Source organism: Monopterus albus, unplaced genomic scaffold (assembly GCF_001952655.1).
Source record: "Monopterus albus unplaced genomic scaffold, M_albus_1.0 scaffold20.1, whole genome shotgun sequence".
NCBI lineage: Eukaryota > Metazoa > Chordata > Actinopteri > Synbranchiformes > Synbranchidae > Monopterus > Monopterus albus.
The window spans coordinates 1,244,754-1,262,797 of NW_018127900.1; the positions used below are offsets into that span (position 1 = coordinate 1,244,754).

Genomic DNA, 18,044 nt, shown 5'->3' on the forward strand with positions numbered 1-18,044 from the left:
TTCCCTACAAATAGGAATTGTTCAACACATTTTAGCAAACTTTTAAGTACAGATGTCTACAATTTGAGCACTTCTCAATGTCTTTTTGATCAAAAAGGTATCTTTACAGTTAAACAGTCTTTTTCCAAAACATTTAAGAATTACTTCACTGTTCACATTAACACATGGACATTAAGTCATGCAACTGTTGTGAATTCTATGTACATAGATGTAGTCACATCAGATTTTATATAGGTGATGAAACTATGTTGTCATATACAGTTTGAAATAACTGCATTTCTGAAAACTAGAATCAAAGAGTTGCCTGGGGAATAGCAGTGTCTTACTTTTGAGCAGCAAGGTGGCTAAATGTTTAACAGGGTCACTTCACAGCAAGAACATTCTGTGTCTAAATCTCAGAGTGTACAGTGCATGTTATCCCCATCTTCATATGGATTTCTTCCAAGTGCTGAACTGACAGTCTGTTCACGATATTTCCCAGCCATTAGCCCAGTGAATGCTGGATCTGGTCCATACCACCTGTGAACCCCAATAAGCGAATGAATAAAATGGATGAATGAACAGTTAATTTCTCTGCACAGCCCTGATTAACAAGCTTCTGTAATGAATAAAGTTTGAAAATGAATCATTTCCTTTTTGCCAATCTTAAAAGACTGCCCCTTTTTGTATTTGGATGTCTCTGGTTTGTTCAGTGTAGTTGGGCCATCAGTCTTAATCAGGAGACCATCTCCACTTGTTACACTGGAAATGCTGCATACTTACAATAATGGGCAATACTTGAAGACTAAAGGGTTACACTGATGGAAGATAGAAATAAATAAAGTGACAACCCCATTATCTAGAAGAAGAGATAAAACACACTTTATGTACGCCATTACTAAATGCATACATAAAGTGATTATTTCTCTGTAATCCTTTTGGGATTTGGGCTCTTTTAAGACTTGACTATTTGTGATTATACCCCACACAGTCAGCTCTGCCTGACTTGGCCCAGAATATGTGTTTAAACACCTCACTGAGAGTTTCCATGGTCACTCTGGCTTCCAAGATGAACTGTGATTCTGGATTTTTAATACCCCCAATAAAAATTCATAGCGCTCTATTTATCTCAAATGGTGTTGGGTGTGATGTAAGCCACAGTACTGCCATGAGGTCCAGGGAGGTTTTATTTATTTGTTTAACACAGTACATTCAGTCTTTCCCAGGTGACCTGTCAGAATTTCTTGTCATACACTCTAATGCCTAATGCCTCTCCATTTCATTTTTACGGTCTTGTGGCCACATTACCTGCATCACCATATTCATGTTCATTGATCTGATAACGTTAACATGATTAATGTAATAGAAAAATCAAAGCGATCTAATAAAACCAGTCCAGTATAGTCTGGTCAATAATGTCGAGACTGCGGGATCACTGACAACCCTAAAACTAAACAGCCGTAATAGTGTTTTGAGAGAAATAACATCTAAAGGCACTTTGCCTTTGACACATTGGTATTATTCAAGGTTATGACACTGTGCCATTAAATAATCTTGTATCCAGTGACTACACAACACCCTTGAAACGAGAGGATGGTACCTTTTCTGTTATGCATCAGTAGATCACAAAGGTTTGTGTATGGCATATAGATTCTCATTCACTCTCTCACAGTCAAAGATAATGAGAAGTTAGCATTTTGCTATCCAATTAAAGTGACACAAAATGTGTGTGCGTGTGTGTGTGTACACACTCACCAGCCACTTTATTAGGTACACCTGTACAATTGTATTGAATTCAATGCAACATTTCTGCCTTAACATCTGTGTTTATGAAACTCAAAATGTTTCTGTTTTTGGCTAAGTTGTCATAAATGTATAAATTCAATTATGTTTATTATTGAGGTCATAGTTAAAGGTGGTGTTGTGGTCCCTGATGGACTAGTGTCTAGGATTCAGTGCTCTCGCCACTCGTCAATTCAGGGTTACGTCAGGAAGGGCATCCGGCGTGAAACACGTGCCAAATGTCAACATGCGAATCCTCAGTGTGACGATTCGCTGTGGCGACCCCTAATGGGAACCGCCAAAAGTGACAGACAGAGTTAAAGGTGGTATTGTACTGAGCTACATTATATTCAGAGGTGTCTCTATATTTTTGCCCTCCCCAGTGTCAGAATATTAGGAACACCTATAAATAAATAAACTAAATGTTGCCACTACTCACTGGCCCCCGGTTTCATTTCCATAGTACGTTCACTGTTATTCTTTCCTATATAAGTTTTATTTATCTGATAAACACAGGAAAAAAAATCTGTATTCATAAAACAGCAGTACCACACAAAAACTGTTAGCATATGCATTCACTGCCTGCGGTTTTGCAGTCAAGGCTAAATTTAGTTTTTCACTCAGTGTTTTCAATACACAAATAGGCTGGTTAATACTACTAAAATGTTTTTGTCAAGTTGCAAGTTTCTGGGCAGAGTCTTTGGGGATTTAGCTTTGAAATATCATCTCTGTGATCTTCACATACTGTACTACACCCTCAGATCCTGGCATGTATCTGTGGTTTTAGCCTCACATTACTACAGTTCACTGTGCTTTTATCTGGAATTAGTAGCTAAGCCTGCCTAAGAGTTGCCCACCTGCCTGCTTAAAGCATATCACAGTGAACACCTCTGCTGTCATCATCCACCTACCCATCAAATTCACAACCACCCCAACACATTCTCAATCACCCACTCAAAAGCAATAACACACACAGGCTTTGAGTGCATAAAATCTGATATACACACAAGGGTGCGCACACACTTCACTCAACAGCTACATTCCAGGTGGGTTAGCTAATTTAATTTTTTGCATTTAGTGGCTTGGGTCTCCTTTGTTCTTGACCTCGTTGCTGTTGGTCGTCACCCCCTGCCAGGAGGGCCTCCCTGCCTGCCTATTTATAACTGGGCAGGAGACGGATAACACTAAACACAGATCCCAAATCTGAGCATCTGCTAGCCATCGTTCCATTTTCAATAATTTCACCAAATCAATACATACAAGCAAAGATAGCCCCTCTATTGACAGGCAAATGGAGGACGAGTGCTGCAGGTTAAACAGGATAAAATGTGGCTCCACCAGAAAAGAGAGTTTTGCGATGTTGACACATCCTAACATATCAACTCTTTGTATGCTGGTTTTGGATGACTCATGTCCTAACATGAAAAGCAGAAGGCTTATAAGTGTCATTACCTAGAGCCCTCTCATAAACAACACAAATATTTTTAAAAGGAACTATGAAAAATACAGCACATCCATGAAACCAGGTTGTTCAGGCTTATGCGCTCCTGTTGATATGATCACAGTACATCAAGATTGTGAAACATCAACATGACTTATCCTCCTACACCCCATCCCAAACATCTGTATCTGACCATAAGGTTATAGTCATGACAGGTACTGAAGTGCACAGCATTAGCTCACATGGTGTATGCAAAATCCCTGTCAAAGCTGCTGCCCACACATCAAACTGGGCCTACTGCAACTGTCAGATAACATCTGTTAATCTGTCCTCTGTATTTCTGTACTCTCTCTTTTTCTCCCTTTCACACTTACTCTCTTACACTGTAGATCTGGATGTAATTTTCATTACAAGAACTAGACTAATTGTAGAGAAATCTATAACTTTAAGTCTTTTATATACCATCATACAAGATGTGATCAAGGCTATTAAAATATTTGTGTTACACACGCAGTTTGCTTTTCCCTGTACACATGCCACTCAGCATGAGTAGGGCTTTCAGTAAACTAAATAATGCAGCGTGTTGTGATATGATTATTGCTCTGTTTCAAGAAACTGCATGAAGGCTTGCAAGAGCATCCAAATGTAAAATGCTGATAATTAAATCCCCACAACAGCAGGACAGGACCCCATGAAAGCCATAATTGCTTTACAGGAGTTTTAACTGAAAATGCTCTTAGTTTTTTCATGCGGTGTACAGACCTAGATTATTTTTGCCCATTTGATACAGCACATATGGTAAAAGTATGTCATATATTTTATTAAGGTTGCTCCAAAGGACCATTTTAGGAATACTTAAAGACTCTTAACTTTTAAAGTCTCTGTGGTACCAGAAGGAAGTGAATACTGTAGGCTTGCTGTTGCCATTGGTTGCATCAGCTTTACCTTACCAGTGAAGAAAAATATTTTCAGCCCTTCATGAGAAAAGTACAGAAATGCAATACACTTTAAATGGCTTAAAATACTGCACTCAGCCATGTATGCATGATCTATCTTGAACAACATTCAAACAGCCTTGATAGAGACACTCCAGGATTTAGTAAAAAAAAAAAAACATTATACTGTAAATGTCCTCACCATTTATACTACATACATCAAGTGCATGACACCACCATTTCACTTTCATTGATATACAGTAATTGACATACTACTGCATTACTTTGTTCATTTAGTTTGCATGTGAGGTTTCTATGTGGTATTAAGCATAATGTGAACTGGCCCAAGTTCTTAAAATATCATTAAATTAAAATGAGAAGCTAAAATTAGAAAATCTATCACCAGCAATCCAATGCGTGTTTACTTGTGTGTGTGGCCTTGTTTTTCTATACTTGTGCGGACAGAAAACCAGGCGCACACTAGGTTTGTGGGGCCTGGCATCACTGTGGGGACAGGAGGCTGCTCCCCAGGATGTTGTTTGATAAATTTTACAAAAACAATGTTGTGTAAAGTTAGAGAAAATGTCCTCTTTGTTCATGTTTAGGTTAAGGGTTAAGATTAGGCAAAAAAGGTTATGGTTAAGGTCTATGTAGGAACTCGGTAAGTGACAAAAACAAAAATGTGTATTTCTGTGTGTGTAGGTGAAAATCAGTGAGAAAGGACAGCAGGGAAGAATACAGAGAGGCGGAAGTCAGAAGGTCATTTGCATGATCTTTGGAAATGCTATAGCCTTAGGTGTTTGCTAAGAATACTGAATAAACTGAGCTATTTCCCATACTGTGTGCTCACTCTGCTAGTTTGAGATAATGCATTTCCATGGTGCATTAAAACAAGTGGTACTCTCACAGTTATTTCCCTTTATGTTATTCAGTAACACTTTGGAATATTGACTGTAAGATCCAGCAGTGAAGAATATGATTCCTGTCTATGAAGTGTAAAAGTTTACAGTTAAAATATTTTCATTATGCCCAGTTCATTTGACACGATTTAAGCCTGATAACATCACCTGTTGGGCATCAGAACTGACAAACGGCATTAGACATAACAATTGATTGTTTTATCCTGTGGTAGGCCATAACATGTTACTGTAATAATATTACTTTCCCCAGTAATGAGTAGTGTAAAAAGTTACAAATAAAATTTCAGTTATATTACAGTTACTCCCTCCAAAAACAACTCATTACTTTTGTTGTCACCATAGCAAAGATTGATTTGAAATCCAGCATATGCACACATCACTGCATGTCATTTAGCAGCAGCATGAGCAGTAAGCTAGCTTGGAAGATGGAAGTGCCTAGCTTCAGTGGCTGGAAATATTTAGACTTTATTGGAACGAAAGGTGATAAGAACATTATTGTAAAATGTAAATTCTGCACAAGTAGCAGTAAGGCTCTTTTCATGCCAAAAATATGACCTTAAACATCTTGAAACACTTATTAACACAGCGCAACAACATGAAGCTCATGGAGATACACCTCAACAAAGTTGAGCCCTCTGCATCTGTGGAAGATGACTGTAGCGCCTCAGTGGCTAAGCAACCAAAACTGGATTTTAATAGCTGACAGCAGGCTACAACAAGTAACAAAGAACAAATAAAGCTTGTGGCTGGATATGTGATGGATGAAATGCTGTCCATTTTATCTACTGACTCTCTGTCTTTCCAACTGATCCTTGGGAAAATACTAGCAGGCCCACAGGTACAAAAAAAAAATAATAATAAAAATTTGCAAACTATTACCAGGCTGTGGGGTTAAGTAACAAGTTACTTTTGACAGGGAGCAATAAGTAAATAAATAATATCAATTTTTGAGAAGAGTAATGAGTAATATATTGGGTAAGGAGCCCAACACTGGTTTTATCTTGTATAGTGTGTCATAATGGCCCGGTAGCTAGGATTCAGCCCTCTTGCCGCCCGGGTTCGGTCGGGGCACTTCTAGCCCAGATAAATAGAGAGGGTTGCGTCAGGAAGGGCATCTGGTGTGTATACTTGCCAAATCTACCATGCGAATGCTGTGTCTGCATCGCCTCACGACTTCCTGACACAGAGTCTAGCATGTCCGAGTCCTTGTCATCGTTTACGACATGGTGGGCTGATGCTAACTAACAGCAACACAGATTTTATTCATGACATATGGTCCCATATGGTCTAATGGTTAGGTTCGTGACCCGGGTTCGACTCCCGGTATGGGAACGTAGCTTTGGGGGGCGACTGTGGTTCAGTGGGTAGAGCAGCCCTGGGCAAGGCACTGAACCCCCAAGTTGCCCCTGATGGTTAGAGCCATCGGTTGAGTTTGCGCCACAGATGGCTACCTCAGTTCAGTACTGGAAACAAATTCCCCCCCCACACACACTCACATATACCTTTTTTTACATTTTTACGTTAACAAGCAGCCAGCATCGCACATACTCTTCTCCCGGTCCCTGGCACCTCCATGTGAACGACAGCAGGCTGTGATCTGTCAGGTACCAACGTGTAGTCTGTCATGTCCCTCGTCCAAGAATGTATGCCTCTATAATCGTGTAATCTGACATAGTGACCATCATATCAGACAAACAAACAGTGTAGTCTGAACCAGGCATAAGTCAACAATCTTGTCAACAGATACAGGGAGCGGTGAAAATTTCATTTATGCTTTTGCCAGTTTGCTTGTACAGTATGCAGCTTGTGAATTTCTTTTACGGGCTGTAACGTTCACTCCCTGCAAAAGGAACCTATTAGTTTGTGCTTGCCAGGTCTGTAAAATGGACTTTCTGCTCATTAGATTAGTTGGATGAATGTACTACTTCACATGAATTCTACTACTTTGTCATTTTTACTTTATGTCCATATCTATAAATTGCAGACAACACATTAAAATGTTTGCCTCTTTCAGTCTGGTGCAACTTATAAAATATTCATTAAAATTATTTATATGCTACAGTGGAACAGAAAATATTCAGATAGTTTTGTCCTTTGGTGACTAAAGCCAGATGGCGACAGCATGGCAAGTTCAGGCTCCATTCATGAAATATTAAACTGTAAGAAAATTAGTTATGTAAGACTTATGAATGTTCATTAATCTAAACTGTTACCAGTTGTTCAAACTCCCGTTAAATAAAGAGGACTTAATTCTAGGGTTATTGAATGGCCATCGGTTAGCTTTTAAAAATTCACTAGTTTGCATATGTTTCTATGTAATAAAATGTATAAAGACCACCAAAATATCTTTATGTTCATAGTGGCAAATATGATGATGTGCCAGATTTTTCCTATTGTCTTGATGTCTTCTTTCAGACTGAAACTTCAGTTTACACATGGATTCATGAAAAGCTTGAACACTAAATTGTGCTGTGTGCCTATCTGATGTCAGGCATACTCCATTCTCATTTGAAATACAATATGATGCTATCGACAGCAGGAGTGATAATCCAGCAGAAGATACATTTGCAGAGATGGAGGCTTCAAAGAAACTGTGGAAGAATGATGTGATATATTTTCAGAGAAAGAAATTCTTGAATTAAGAATCAGATTAAAGTGATGGTGAGCTTTGTAAATAATGCAGCCAACATTTATTTCCTGGGAAGTCAGCTGTAAAACAAGGTACCATCGCCAAGTCTCTGTGTCCTTAGTACTCTCAGACACCCGCCAATAATGATGAATGACATTTTAAAGTAAACTAATTAAACCAGAAAAGGAAAATGAATTGTGACAATATTTCATTCCATCAACATCATAATGGCACAAGTGTCAGACTGTTTCTTGCCATCAAAAAATTAAAAGCATAAATCAAAGGTTATTAAGGGAGACTGGGTTTGAAAGTTATTGTTTTACCATAATGACAAAATCATTAGAAACTAATTTATGACCCTGGGCCAAAGACTGTTCAATGAGCTAGTGTTGGCATGTCAGTATAATATCTCTGTCATCACTTTTGCCTCATTCATCCAATGGGAACTGGCAGGAAGTACTCTCATTTCAGTGGCACACTTATTCTGAGCGGAACAAGCTGCTCAGAAGATAACTAAGGCCCTTTGCACTCTGACAAAGCTGGTGAAATGGCGTGTTCAAATTCACACAATAAATACCACTTCTGTGAGGGAGGAAGCACGGAGGCTTGATGCAGAGGATATAATTCTGACTCTGATATGTGATCTGTGCATATCAAGATTGTCAGTTATAATTAAAATCTGCAACTGTAAAAGTGTGGATACTATTCACTGAGCAGTATTTTTTTAACAAAGTATTTAAACGGTATTAGTTCCAAGAGTGGAAACATGACTCTCTGATCAACCTTTGAAATAGATGTTCTTGAATAATCAACACTTACTGACAGTGAAAAAAAGTTTTTATTACAACCATTTGACACTTACCAGCCATTTGAAACTAATTTGTTTTATTGTAACCAGTTCTGTGTACTGGTTTGTTTCAAAGGAAACAAGCCACCCACTGTTAAAACTTGCCCAGCTCAACTAGTGTTTTAATGATTTGTGAAATTTGCTGGCTGCATTATTTTTCTCACACTCCCTTGTGAAATTATCTGTCACTTGAAATGAGAAAATCTTCATTTCAGAATGCGTGAATACTTAGCGTAACACATCTGAATGGTGTGAAACACAGTGTGAAAGTCTGCAGTTTTCACACTGAAAACAATCTTTCAAATTTCACAGAGAGATCATCTTTTTTCCACTATGTCAAGATTCAAAAATGACACGATAATATCAGATGTAAACGTATGCGTCATAAAACATACATTAACATGTGGTCCTCAGAGTCAGCCATCACCCTCTGCCACTTCTTTTAATCTCTGTCTCATCTGCCTTGAAGTTGATATTTTGTAGTGGTGTCACATCTTCCCATAATCCTCCTCTGGCTTGGCTGCAACCTCTCATTGCGTAGCCCTGAGGGTCAACATGTGAGAGGCATCAGTAAAAGAAAATGACCTGCATTAAACACACTGCAGTGACCACCTAAGGGTAGCATACCCTGGATCTATAGAAAGACTGTAAAAGAATGTAACTCTAGTCTTTTGAGGCGCTCAGTTGATTAAAGTCCACACATAAAGGTAGCATATTTATAACCCATTGCAGATATTTGTAACAAAACATCTCACTTTGTTTTCGTGAAGGTGCTTTCTGATACTAAGACCCTGAGAACTTTTCTTTTGTTCAGACTGCAGTCTGCTACTCATTTATTCATTCTGCAAGATAAAAATCTGGGTGTTTCTTATGGACTGAATACAGGGTCACAAATATTTTGAGAAATGTATTTGTAAAAAGCTTTTTGAGCATGTGTAGCAAAGATATCTAGTTGTAAAAGCATCTTTTGAATGTGTGAATAAAATGTGTAAACAAATTGTTACATAAAAAATTAATAATGGAGCATGTTTGTGAACATCTGAATCTGATTGGACAATGACAATCCAATCACAGAGCAGAGTCAAACTATCCAATCAGAGGGTAGGCTGTAGAGCGAGAAGGATGTGGCTGGAAAGTAAGATCCGCCCAGCGAACGTGGCTGGAAAGTAAGATCCGCCCAGCGAACGTGGCTGGAAAGTAAGATCCGCCCAGCGAACGTGGCTGTAGAGGTTTTATTGGCAGGTCTACCTTTTCTCTGCTAGGTGAGGTAGGTTATAAAAAGGTGGAGCTTAAAGCACGCCAATTTAGAATCTAGGCGAGCTGCGGGCTCTGGAGGAGAAGAAACACAAGTCACAGGGGGGAAACGTAGGCAAGAGTACAAGTACTAGAGCAGGTTGAACTGTAATCTTTAACGTATGTGTGTAACATGACATGTTAAACTGAGTAAAATGGCATAGGAGGATGGGTTGTTCGTAAATGTTTGATCCATGAGGTATGCTTCAGGCCTACTAGCCCTGGTAAGCTAGCTGCTGGCTTGTGGCCTGCTAATAGTCGCAAGTTAACATGCTGCTAAAGAGGAGCTTTGTAATTTAACCACCTGTAAAGGCTTATTGTTGGGCTAGTGGTGTCTCAGTCGTCACTAAACGAAAATGAATTGACTAATATCAGTAGTTTACAAAAAAAGCATAAAAAGAAAAACAGAAAAATGACATTAAGGCAAAAGAAATAATCGAGCCAACATAAACGGGGTTTAAAACTTTACTTTATGAACGGAAGTAAATGTAAACAGGAAAAGTGGTGCACGTGTTTTTTGTGTGTGCATCATTTGCTACTGGCCTCCACCTGGTGACCCTGTAGATCTGCTTTAACTCTTTAATCCACACAGAACTTGTATTGGCATTGCTGATAATACTGTCAGTGGTGGAAGAAGTACTCGCATCCCTTGAGTAAAAGTAGTATCTTTTTTTTTATTTATTTGATTCATTATTGCAGGGGTGGCCAATTCCAGTCCTCCGGGGCAGCTGTCCTGCTTGTTTTCCAACTATCCCTGCCTGACCAGTTCACTTTCTTTCCTCACTCCACTTTCATCTGAGATGGTATCTTCCAGCTTCTGACTGGCTGAACACACCTGAGCCAGGTAATCAGCAACAGGTCAGGCAGGGATAGTTGGGAAAACAAGCAGGACAGTGGCCCTCAAGGACTAGAATTGGCCACCTCTGTGCTATTGTGTACACGGTGTTTAATGTTGCAGCTGATAAATGGGGAGTAAGTTTTAATGAGCTTATATAATTATAATCTTAACTACTTTACAGTACATACTGCTGGGTAGCTTGTAAAATTTCCACCAGAGATCAGTAGTCTTGTAGTGTAACTTATGTATTAATCTGGTTCTGAAAACTAAAGTTATAAAATATATGTAGTGGAGTAAAAATAATATTTGCCTCTAAAATGTAGTGGTCATAGTATGAGATAAAATGGAAATACTCAAGTGCATATACATAAATTGTACTTAAGTACAGTACTTGAGTAAATTTACTTTTCACTACTGAATACAGTTACTGACTCACTAGGGTTGTTACTGGTGTATTTTTCTTTTGTTTGACGGTCTTGGTAGAACAGTCAGTGGATGGACAACTGAGCAGTCTAGCTCTGAGGTGACTGCCACTACAAGCCAGCTGGGCCAGCCACTGTTTAACCTGAGCAAATATAATGCAGATACTGTGTGTCAAGCCACATACTGTATCTGCTCTTTGCTTGGGTGAGGAGAGGATTCAGAGATGCTGTGTTTTAGGGAAAGGTTAGGATGGGAAATGCTGTTGGGGCCCTGAAGAGTCATGACAGCATGGCCTTATACTCCTCTTTGAGGTCAAGTAATGGTTAAACATCATTGGACTTGTATACCAAGCTTTCATATGAATGCTTTTCCATTCTTTGGCACATGTATGATCAACTACTACTATAGCACCTTCTTGTTTTCCATCAAGTTCAGTAGTGTTTAGTACTGGGATCTTTGACACACCTTTCTTGTAGGGGACTGCCTTCCTATGCAAGTACATGCACTTGAGTGTTTTATTTCTGCCTCCTCTGTGTAAGACGGCCTCCATTTAGTTAAGTCCAGACAAACCATTGGCTGCCAGTTCATCAGTGAACACCTTGAAAAGCCTGTTTTCCTTAAATTCAACTAGACTCAAAATATCAGGTTTTGCTGACAATGTCAGGACTTTTTTAATGTCAAACCACTATAAGTAACTGCATGTTAAAGAGTTTTAACCATGGAGAGAATTTCATATCCAAATTTAGATTACTAGAGCTCTTCATTAGTGTCCAGTAATGAAGACTAACTGGGGAATGACTTGTATAAAGCTGTAGGCAATGGTCCTTTTTTTTTGAGAGCTTAAGACACTGCATGTGAGGTTAATTCTCTGCAAATGACAATTTCATTTTAATGTTTTTAGCACCTTCATATATTTTGTGACATTGTTGGTTACAATATCTTGTTCTACTGCTGTAATATCTCTTGTTTTGTCGTTAAGGTGGCAGTGGCCAGAGGAACCTGCCTCTGGCTTGGACTACACATCTGAGCTGCTGAAGATGATAACCAACAATAGGGAACACCTACAGTAAATTAAACTGTGGAAAGGCAAGTTCACCAGAACAACAAACATGGTACAATTTCATACATAAATTTGTAAAAGTTAAATTACTCCCATCTTCAGAGATTCTCTGTGCAGGCATTTTGTAGGATACAGTGGGGGCTTTTTTGTATGAAGTCTGTGCTCTTTAAATAAAAGTAGCAGTGCAGTGAAAGTAGGTGACACTAATCTCACACAAGGTGAGAGGTGTATTCATTGAGCTTTTCTAGAGCTTTCAATTACCATTGCAGGCTTTCTCATCCACGGTTGCTTCAAATTAATTTTTGCATCTAGATTTTGTGACATAGCAGCAGGACCAAATGTGCTTTGTATAGATTTTCCCCACAGCCTACAGTACATGTCCCGTTTGTGGCAACATCAAGAAGTCGCAGCCACACAACACCAGTGAAGATGACCCAAAAGCTCATGGGCTCACTACAGATGTCTGGATGTCAGGATCTGCTACTTCAGCTAACTATTCAGATGGTGAGTAATGCTAAATTGTTCACAACATTGATAAATATATTCTTAAATTGTTGTGCAAAAAGGTGAAATTGAACATTCCTTCAGTTTATTGCTTAAATCTGGGGACCTTTGAGTGGTGCTTTACAAATGAATATTAAAGATTTTCAGAGTGAGGGTAAATGAGAATTGTTAAAAATAATGTTCTGTTTTGTTTTTTTAGGCTTGATGGGGATGAACCCGTCTGACCAGGAGAAAGGGATGAAATCTGCCTTTCCACCAGTAATTCAGATGGCTATTCCTTAAACATGTGGTAAGATGACATCTTAATATAAAATCTTGATATGTTGTAGTTTCCACTCAGCAGTATATGAAAGGATGCTTAAAGAAAAGCTAAGCCAGTTTTGTTCAAAAATGAAGCAAATTTCAAAACCTGATGAATTGAAGTTGTACAACCTGTATCATGCTTTATTTATTTAAGCAAGCTTTTGCTTCCCTCCTCAACCTGACCATCTAGCCCTGGCATAAGAACCCCAGTCAGCATCAAAAATCCTACAACAGGATTGAGGACATACATGGAGACAGGCAAGTTGGTTTAAAATGGACTGTTTACTAATGAAGTCAAAGAAGCCTTTCCAAAAACACTAACTTTTTCTTTTTCCAGGCACTCCACTCTGGCTCAGGCAACTGCAGAAGTTTAAGATAGGAAATCCCTACTGGCAGGATCAAAGTCAACCCTCCACTCCCTCCTCCCCTCCACATGCCGTTACACTGCATTTGCCTGGACCCTTCCACAGTGATGACTTCTCCAGTCATGCAATTGCATTGCAACTTAAAAGTTGCATGACTGGAGAAGTCATCACTGTGGAAGGGTCCATGTACATGCAGTATTAACAGCATGTGGAAGATGAGGTACTCTGCTTTGACTGGGGTTCTTGTTTAGAGCCAGCTGGGCACACCATTTACACTCCATTCTTCAAGAGAGCATAGTATTTTAACAGTGGTGATTATTTATTTACCTTTTGGTTGCAAGACTTCGGCAGTGCAATCAGTTGTTTAAACTACTTAAAATGCCATTAAGAGGATAAGCAATATCATCTGGCTCTTGTAGACTGGTAAATAAAGTAATTACAACTTAAACTGTCTGGTTCTTTTCTGCAATTAGAGTATTTAAGTGGCTGAATCAGGGCTTTCAGTTCTTTAGCTAGGGAGTGAGACCAGTTCTTCAACCTGTACTCCAGAATGGTACATGGCCACATCAGGAAACTGGTCCCTCCTGAAATGAAGCAATGTTCATTAGTAAGTGTAGAGGACACTTTGAAATATATGGTGTGAATAACTGAAATCTGGGATTAAGCCTAAATAGATGTATTCTACGACACAAATTAAAGATCTTAACAGCAGCCTGTTGGAGCTGCATGATTTTTATCTTACCTTAATGTCCTCAGAAGTGTTGACAGGACTCTCTTCCAATTTCCCACAACTCGTTTGGGGTGTAGTTCTCTTCAGAGTGAAGGGTTGTTCATCCCTCAGTGAATACATGCAGCTCATTGGCTCTATCCTGAAAAAGAATACCAAAAACTACTGTTCTGCCTTTGGCCCATATCACACTTTACTTGGGAAGTGCAAATTAAAGGAAAACCACACAGTAAAAGTGGGGGACATTCCACTGAAGCAAGCAAACCAATTATAAATGCAGGTAGAACTGCCCACTTTAAGATGTCCTTTGGTTGAGGTCCTGTGACCCTGAGATGACGCTTCCCCTACCACAGCCTCAAATATCCACATTTTTGAATACATTAAAAGACAAGTTTAAACAAAATGGACATCAATGTTAAAATGCAGTGTTTCAGTATCAAATACTGCAAGTTCTATAAGTCTGTAGCAAAGTTAACTATAAATAGCTCTTAAAATGATTGGAAACACAAAAGGCAGTCTGAAATGCAGGAGTAACTGACATGAAGCCTAATTACAGTAGGAAAATTAGATGACTCAACACTGGCATAGTCTTCAGTGTACCAAAGATGCTTAATACAATAAAACCTTTTACACATTTGAATTTTAATATCCAAGACTCTACCTGGATGGAAAGTTGTTTCTTTGCAGCTTCAAGGAAGAACTCCAGAGCTGTGGATGCCTTACTGGCCATTTGGAGGAACAGGATCTGTGACAAGAAATTTAGGAGTCAACATCTTCATCATACTTTACTTTTTTAACCAAGACATTTCAATGAATTCTGGGGTGCACCAGCTTTTCTATAGAAGGTCAATTCCATCAAATATAACCACACCTGTATAACAATTACACACATACAGAGCTGTGTTTACTTTACCTAATAGGTTTATCCACAGTGAATTTAAGGTAATCTATTTGCCAGCTACTATCAAAAGACTAACTTTCTGTTTCACATGAGAGCAATGAAGGTTAGTCATTATGGATTTATGAAGATTAGCCATAAACATTGCAGCCCTGAAAACTTTTAAATCAAGCAATACAGGCTTTAAACTTTTGGTTTAAGGCACAATAAACCATTATCCTAGGGTAAGTGAAACTGCTATACACACCACAGTTCATTCTTATCCTTGTTTGGATGTGGTGGGTACAAATACAGAGTGAAACCAGTTCATAATATGAACACCTTACAGCTGCTGTCTTAAACACTATTTAACTAGGAGATTTGTTGGTGGCAAAAAAGGGTCAGATTGGAACAATTTATAAAATGTTGTATGCAATTATAATTGCATGTTATAAAAAATTTGAGAATTTTCATTACAATTTATATCAAAGTTGATCAAACATTTCAACACATTTGAAATGAATGATCTGAGAAATTACAGTCTGACCTGAACGTATCAGTGGTAGAATAACAGTACTCTCTCAGAATCAGTGGAATCAAAGGAAATACATTATAAGCCTAATCATAAGACTGCATTAATCTCTGGTGGGAAATTTACAAGCTACCCAGCAGAAGTTCAAATTAAAGTTAGTTAAAATTTGCTGTACCTTTACCAGCTGGACAACAATGCACCAGTAATTATAAACTAATATGATTTACACCAACATGAAATGCATACTTCTGCATAATGACTACTTTTTACTTTTGGTCAGTCATACACAAATGTACCAATGCATAGGAGATCGTATGAAAGCTGAGTATACAAGTTAAATGATGTTTACCCATTATTTGGCCCCAAAAAGGGGGGGCCATGCTGTCATAAATCTTCAGAGCCCCACAATAAGCAACACCATTTTCCAGACCTAACCTACACAAAGCATCCCTGAACCCTATCCTCACCCAAGCAAGAGCAGATATGTAGCTTGACACACAGCATCTGCATTGTATTTGCTCAGGTTAAGCAGCAGCTGGACCAGCTGGCTTGTAGTGGCAGTCACCTCAGAGAGCTGGGCCGGCTCAGTTGTCCAACCACTGACACTGTTCTACCAAGATTGTCTAAACAAAATTAGACTTAATTCCATTGAGTCTGAAACTACATCATAACAGCACAAGTTCTGTGTGGCTGAAGGAGTGAAGGCAGATCTACAGGGTCATCTGGTTTGCACCATCTCACTAACTGGTGTTTCGTTGAGTTGGGTACAGTTCAAGCTCTGTGTGTTCCTGCACCCACAAAACAACACAACCATTCATCTACTCAATCCAACTGTTACCAGTCACTAGCACTAGCAAACATTTCAACTGTTCTAGCCACCAAACATTTAGAACAACTCACCCAAAATTTCAAATGGCTCACCAGATAACTACCCAGACTTCTGCTTCCTTTTATACTGCATCAGAAATCACCTGTGTTAGTATTCATTCCAACAGACAAGTCAAACTTCTACTATGCCCTCATGTTAGCTTGCTTATGCTAACACCAGGAAGTAGGCCTCAAGCCTGCTGCATTCATCAAACACTGTTACGAAGCCTGTCCTCCTATGTTGGTTTGTTGTGTGCAACATACTTGGCCAATAAAGGTGATTATCCTTATCCTTTTTAATGCACTATTCACACGAGTGAGCTTTTAACAAATTCCATCAAGTATTTAGCTTGGTATATTTATATTACATACATAAGGCATCTCCCTTAACAGTTAATGTTAGTTAACAACCTACATTAATGGAGCAGGTAAAACCAGAGCTATTTCATTTACAAGACCCATCCAACAGGGGACAAGTTAAAAGTTAGAGCGATTTTTCCTAGACTAACCAGGTCTAACGATTAGCCGGATAGTGAACATGCTCAAGCAAAGCAAATGCGTACTGGATGGCTAACTTACCCCAGAAATGTTTCTTGCTAGCAGAGGTTTGCTAACGTGCTACATTAATAGAACTAGTAAATACACATTTGGATAACCGCGCTACCCTAGAATAACGGCGAAGCACCTATGCGCTGCATACCCTACAGAGCACAAAACACTAAATGTTAACTATAATTAGTGATGTGACGTTCCGTATCGAGGCTTCGAAGCGTGTGCCGAGTAGGGGAGGGGGCGTTTCTGCGATGCGCGTATCGAGGCCTGTGTCATTTAGGTAAGGAGCTGAAAATGATGACGTCCGAAGCCTCGCTACCCGGCTGTACCACGTGACTGATTCAGGAAGTGGTTCGGTTTTTGCCGCGAGTTTTGACAGCGATATAAACCCCTCAGGCTCCATTCAAAATGTGGGTGTTTGATGGAGAAAAAGAAATCGCCTAAGACCTGCCACAGTGGAGAAACTGTTGTTTTTAAATAAAAACCAATGATGTGTCCCCTAAACCATAATCACTGGCCATACCTCAACGTTACAAAAGCACAATCATTGTCCATACCCCAACCCCAACCACCCTCACAGTTTTATTCACAGGCTTTCTGCAAAATGCCACACACTTCAAATTCATGCCAACTGATATTGTTGCATCCAGTAGATGTCCTACTAGAGCAAATGAAGCTTCAAGAAGCTTTGCGCTGGAGTGAACCAACTGGATGAAAGGCTTCATTGCTTCATGAAGCTTCATCTGCCCATCACTAGACTGTAATTTTCTACAATTTCCTAATACTACCCACCTGAGTAGCAAAAGAGCCTTTGCCGCCCGCCATATTGAAATTCAACCAAACCTTTAGCACTTGCAGTGCAGACTAACTTAAACAACCCAGCTGCCCTCTGATTGGACAGTTCTGTGATTGGATTGTCATTGTCCAATAAGATTCAGGTGTAAAATCACGGTCAGAATTTAGTAGGTAGGGGCCATTCTGATCCACACTCCAGTCCAGGTGGCGGTAATGCACCTAAAGCTGTTTGCCAACCACTATTAAGAAGCAGAAGAAGAAAGAGAAGAATGGTCAGAATTCATACTATCCATTATTCCTAATCCTAATTTAAGTTTTGCTGTGATTTGCTGCTTTCCATCTGTACACAGAAGTTCACAAACACGCTTAATTATT

At 39.2% G+C, this 18,044-nt stretch overlaps 2 long non-coding RNA genes across 3 annotated transcripts; one reads left to right on the forward strand and one right to left on the reverse strand.

The window, feature by feature from the left end:
• The first annotated feature begins 9,806 nt into the window (after positions 1–9,806).
• LOC109956671 (uncharacterized) lies at positions 9,807–13,231 on the forward strand. Of its 2 annotated transcripts, XR_002274442.1 has the most exons (5): positions 9,807–9,926; positions 12,067–12,199; positions 12,501–12,651; positions 12,851–12,940; positions 13,145–13,231. It is a non-coding gene; the product is annotated as an uncharacterized LOC109956671 (long non-coding RNA). The 2 variants fall into 2 exon arrangements; XR_002274441.1 differs by having other exon boundaries at positions 12,067–12,651.
• LOC109956670 (uncharacterized) lies at positions 13,087–17,154 on the reverse strand. Its single transcript, XR_002274440.1, has 4 exons — positions 16,902–17,154; positions 14,708–14,791; positions 14,062–14,188; positions 13,087–13,903 (listed from the first exon to the last, which is right to left on the reverse strand). It is a non-coding gene; the product is annotated as an uncharacterized LOC109956670 (long non-coding RNA).
• Positions 17,155–18,044: the final 890 nt, after the last annotated feature.